This window comes from Octopus bimaculoides, chromosome 15, assembly GCF_046866305.1.
Source record: "Octopus bimaculoides isolate indiv1 chromosome 15, ASM4686630v1, whole genome shotgun sequence".
NCBI lineage: Eukaryota > Metazoa > Mollusca > Cephalopoda > Octopoda > Octopodidae > Octopus > Octopus bimaculoides.
Genome location: NC_142942.1, coordinates 13,070,544 through 13,076,806, shown reverse-complemented (window position 1 = coordinate 13,076,806; position 6,263 = coordinate 13,070,544). Strand labels below are relative to the sequence as shown.

General features: G+C 37.3%; 1 long non-coding RNA gene across 1 annotated transcript in view; it reads left to right on the top strand.

The window, feature by feature from the left end:
• Nucleotides 1-5,047: 5,047 nt before the first annotated feature.
• LOC149132413 (uncharacterized) overlaps nt 5,048-6,263 on the top strand; it is a 7,451-nt gene continuing 6,235 nt past the window's right edge. The window contains exon 1 of the long non-coding RNA XR_016244507.1: nt 5,048-5,151. This is a non-coding gene — a long non-coding RNA (uncharacterized LOC149132413). The remainder of the gene's footprint in view (nt 5,152-6,263) is intronic.

The window sequence follows — 6,263 nt, the reverse complement described above, 5'->3', positions numbered from 1 at the left end:
ATTCAGTTAACAGATGCCATATGAGTCACAAGTAAAAGGTGATAATCACAATTAGAAATAAGATTTTCGTTTAGGAAAACGTATTGTATTTAAATTTATAGCGTCATTCGACTTTCGGTTTCAATATTAAACCAGTTTAAGGCGGTGAGCTGGCAGGATCGTTTGCACACCGCCCAAAATGCTTAGCGGAATTTCGTCCCTCTTTATGCTCTGAGTTCAGATTCCACCGAGCTTGACTTTGCCTTTCAAATTTCCGGGGTCGATGAAATAATTACCAGTTGAACTCAGGGGTCGATGTAATCGGTTTACTTTCTGCTCTGGAATTGCTGGCCTTGTGCCAATATGTGAAATTAGTATGAATACGGTTGAGTGTTCCAGTGCCTTGATATAACTTGCATCACAAATTTATTAAGGAGGCCGGGACGAATATGTCTGACAAGTAAGGAGTAAATGTTTACTCAATTTTCAATTAAGTTTTACATGCGAATTCTTTTACAATTACGTGAGTCACTCGTACAGTCCACCAGTTTGCAATTTGAAATCTACTGATGTATGGATATGTTTCAATACTTCGACTTTGAATTCCATTGCATATTAACATCATGAGAACTGTTTTGTTCTGTTCTGTTCGAGAGGTAACGAGGTGGTGCTAAAAGTGAGTATTTAGAGGTACACCGTTGACAGTAGCCGTTGAAGCTATTGCGTGCCTTGGTCTTTAAAACAATATATTATTTTGCCATGAGATTGCTTTCTCGTCTAACTGTAAAGATACAAATATATATATCGAGACGGATGTGGTATACTAGAAACGTCCGGCTGAAGACTTGTGTGTGATATGTATATCTGATTTTAAAATATTTGGAGTTACGCTGATGATTCTATATCTACACACTGTATACTTTTGAAAGGTGTCTTTCGTCTAAAGAGCCGCTATTGTGTTTTTAGAAGTAAATTCGGTTTGGATTGTTACTTTGATGATTATAGAATGCCGAGTGTAGATATGAATATATAATACTATGTTAATCACACAACTGAAACTAGCCTTAACAGAATTATTCGTGAATGTAAATTGATATCTCTGTGAAGCGAAGAAATGTATGCTTATCAGTGCAGGTAAGTTCCAGTGAGATTTTGGGTTATATTAAAACAGAAACAAAAATAAACATAAAAAATTTTAAACGGTACATTTTCTATTTTTTTCTATTTGTTAGCATTTGGTGTATGCTGCTCTATTTGCTTCACCTTGGTGCTTAAACCACTTCTAATAGGAGCTATATTGTAGTGAGGTACTACAGTTCTATATTTAATAGATGAGCAATTATGTACATTATTTACATTATTTACATTTGACGGATATTTGTCCTCATCTTGTTTGTTGTTAACACAATGTTTCGGCTGATATACTCTCCAGCCTTCATCAGGTGTCTTGGGGGAAATTTCGAACCTGGTTCTCATTCCTAAAATATTTTTCGATGTTGTTGTTGTTGTTGTTGTTATTATTATTATTATTATTATTATTATTATTATTATTATTATTATTATTATTATTATTATTATTATTATTATTATTATTATTATTATCATCATCATTCAGGTCACACTGGCATGTGGCGTAGCGGTTAAAAGCGTGGCTACTAACCCCAAGATTCCGAGTTCGATTTCAGGCAAAGACCAGGATAATAAGACAACTGGTGAAGACTGAAGAGTATATTAGCCGAAACGTTGTGCTAACAACAAACAAGATGAGGACAAATATCCGTCAAATGTAAATAATGTAAATAATGTAGTGAGGTACTGTTTTGTAAAATATTCCTCAGTTCGTCGATAGCTAAGACGGTCATATGCTAATGTTGCCTAGAATGTGTGGCATGATATAAAGCGTGTGATTGGAGCTTCGATATGTAAGTTTTGTCCTTTCGTTTGATTTACTGTATGGTGTAGCTTTCCGGTTCCATATGGGAAACTTACTGTCTCCAGATTTGAATTTAAGTCTTTTATCTTTTATTTGTTTCTGTCGTTAGATAGCGGCCATGCTGGAGCGTCGCTTTAAAGAAAATTTTAGTCGAACGAATCGACCCCTGTATTTGCTTATGTATTTTTTTTAAACCGAGTACTTATGCCGTTGATAGCTTTGGCCGAACCACTAATGTTACGGCGACGTAAACACACCAACACCAGTTGTCAAGCAGTAGTGGAGGACAAACAGAGACTCAAAAATGCACACACACGCACACAAAAATACAAACACACACACACATATACACATCCACGCATACACACTCACACACACGCGTGCATACACGCACACACATACAGATATACTATGGGATAAACTTTGTCAAAACCAAATTTCACTCATAAACCTTTGGTAGGCCCGGGGCAATAGATACACTTGCCGAAGATGCCACGACAATGAGAGAGAAAGAAAGAAGAAGAGAGAGGGGCAGAAAGGTAGGAGGGAGAGAAATAGGGACATAGAGAGAAATCGATACCCTGTACATAACTGGTATAAAATGTATGTGAAACCTGAAGAAATGAAGAGAAAACAGCGCAGCGAACAGAAACGTAACGTAACACAGTCTCTGCCAGCGATCTAACAAATCTGTAGTAGTGAATGGTTAAAATAATTAATACGTTGATGAAGTAGTTAAGATAATTAATGGCATCTGATACTTCTAAGATCTAATGGAATATGCAAATTACAAGTTTTGTGATACGATAGTTATGATAACAAAATATGATATTGCAACAGTTAATTCACTAGGGTGTTTTGATAATTAATATCACTTAAGACGTATAAATTGGCGTGTCTGCACTATAGTCATATCAATTTGTCGAATGGTTTTTATAGTCATTTCCTCTTCAAGCAGGTTGAAAAGGTTTTAGCAGTTGTATGTATGTATGTCACAGCGTTCCGTTGATGGTTCATTTAGAAAAAGACAGAGGGACTTTTGTTGAAAGTGAAATAAAACTAATATTTATATATTTATATATTTATAACTATAACTCAGAAAAAGACAGTCTTCAGCTTTACATAAATGAGACAGTATACATGTATCTAAATATACAAACACAGACACACACACATATACATGCATGGATATATATACATGTACATACATACATACACACATACATACATACATATATGTATATATAATTAAAACCGCTCAATTCCGTCCCACACAGCTTAATGTTTCCTTGGGTCGTTAAGGTACCTAGCTTCGGGATCAGGCGAATCATATGTATGTACATGTGTATGCATATACATATCTATATACATACAGATATTCATATATAAGTACATATATATGTATGTATGTATATATATATATATATATATATATATATATATATATATATATATATATATATATATATATATATATATATAATTGTTTCTCTCTCTTTCTGTATCTCTCTATGTATACACACACACACACACACACATATATATACACATACACACATATGTATACATATATATATATATATATATATATATATATATATATACACACAAACATCTATTATCTACATGTATGTGTGCTTATACATATAAAGACACATGCACACACATATATATATATATTAGATACGCACACGCACACATATATACACATAGACACACATACACACACACATATGTATATAAACATACACACGCATATGTGCATATCTTATCCTAGGGGATTTGAATTCTTATCTGAGTTTCAATAAGCGTCAGATGGCCAACGGTGGTGGTAATACACTATAATAGTCATACGGATATCAAAAGTCTCTCCAAAAGACGGGAAATAACACCACTATTTCTGAACCTTTTAAATAGCAAACATGCTAAACAATAATTATATATTTAAAAAAGATGAAAGAGTAAGAGAGAGAAAGAGAGATGGAGACGGGCAGAAAGGGGGACATATATATATATATATATATATATATATATATATATATATATAGAGAGAGAGAGAGAGAGAGAGAGAGAGAGAGAGAGAGAGTGGGGAGAAAAGTCAAGAGGATTTTTTTTTTTCAAAGATTCAGATGGCAAAGAATGTTTTTCTATTTGAACTACCTCTTGGGAAACATCTTGAAGAACTATTTAAATCGATCAAGTTTCGTCGATGTGATAACTATCTGAGGTCATCAAACGGAGGTTAGTGAATACGAACATCTTTTCTAAGAACGAAATTAAATATTAAACGAAAGAATAAAACAAAAAAACAGCCAACAAAAAATTTAAAAAATAACAACAGAAGACTACAGGCGTCGTTCCGTTTTTTTTTTTATTTTATCATTATTATATTACATGTATTTATTTATTTTCATTTCATTTTTAATAAATTCTGGGATATCAATTCCTACTAGATGGTCGATGATTAAAGCCTAATGAAATATTAAATGAAACAAACATTCACGATAAGAGGCTTACTAAATAATATATAACAGACAAAGCCATTTGCTGTGCAGCGCGATTCGTTTCATCGCAATTTCAATTTTCATCCCAATGTAGAAATTTTCGATATGCATAGAAAGAAAAAAATATCGACGAACGAACTGCAGCAAATAAATTATAATATACATAAACATACATACACGTTCAACAATATATGGATATATGCACATTACCAGAGTGTTTAAGCTCATATCTCTCCATGCAGACAAAAATAGCTACATAGAGAGCTTATACACACATACACACGCATGTAATATAAGTATAAGGATATATACACATTACAATATTCATATATTCTTTTATTCGCTTATTCGTTTCAGCCATACAGCTGCGGTCATCCTGGAGCACCATCGTAATATCTTTACATTTGTTTCAGTCATTTCACAGCGGCCATGCTGGAGAACAGCCTTTAGTCGAACAAATCGACCTCAGGACTTATTCTTTGTAAACCTAGTACTTATTCTGTCGAATGCTTTGGGCGAGCCGCTATTTTATGGGGACGTAACCGGTTTTTGGCGATCGCAACAAAAATGTCTCCATTTTCTTCAAACGCTCCCAGAAGATAACACCAAACTTCTACAATTCTTTCCTTCAGATCGAATATTGGCTACAAAGGTACATTCGTTATACACACGTTTCCTGATAATCATAATGTGATATCCACTCCATAATCAATAGGCCTCGGCTTTGTTAGCACGGTACGTAACGACCATCATCTATGATATTATTTGATCAACCTTGTGTTTAATTTACGTTTCTGCAGGTCCGAATGTCGATGACGAGAACCACCAACTGGTAGACATTATATCGTGTAACGGAAGCATTTTTCTTTCGTTTGTATACATAAAATTGCAGACACACACACACACACACACACACACACATACACACACACACACACACACACACACATATGTATATATATATATATATATATATATACGGTCGCTACATAGATGACTGTATAGGAGCCACCTCCCTCTCCCGCGAACAGCTCTGCCTTTTCATCTCCTTCCTCTCCAACTTCCACCCCGCTCTTGACTTCACTTCCACCATCTCTGACACCTCTGTCAACTTCCTCGACATCTCTCTTTCCATCAACCCCCCCTCTAACTCTCTCACTACCTCCGCCTTCTTCAAACCCACTGACTCCCACCTCTACCTCAACTTCTCCTCCTCCCATCCATTCCACACCAAACGAGCCATCCCCTACTCCCAGTTCCTCCGCCTCCGACGTTTGTGCAGCCTGGACCAGGATTTCGAGACCCAGTCCCAGTATCTTGCTCGTCTGTTCATGCATCGAGGATACCCCTCCCACCTTGTCCAATCCGCCCTCGCCCGCGCTCGTCGAATCGACCGCACCACCGCCCTCTCTCCTCCCCCACACCAATCCCCTAACCGTACCCCCTTCCCACTCCGTTTCCACCCCGCCACCCTACCCCTTCGTCGGAGGATCCTACGGGCCTTCCGTCGCCTCCAGCTCGATCCCACTACCCACCCCATTTTCCCCAACCCACCCCTATCCACTTTCAAACGCGCCCGCAACCTACGCGATCTACTGGTCCGCAGTACCTTCTCCTCTTCCTCCCCACCCCCACCCGGCTCCTTCCCGTGCTCCAGATCCCGCTGTCACACCTGCCCCTTCATCACCAACACTACCTCTGTCACCGGATCGAACCTACAAACACTTCACATTCCACACAGTTTCACCTGCACCTCCTCCAACCTTATTTACTGCATCAAATGTACCCTATGCAACCAACTCTACGTGGGGCAGACGGGCCGCCGGCTGGCCGACCGTTTCACCGAA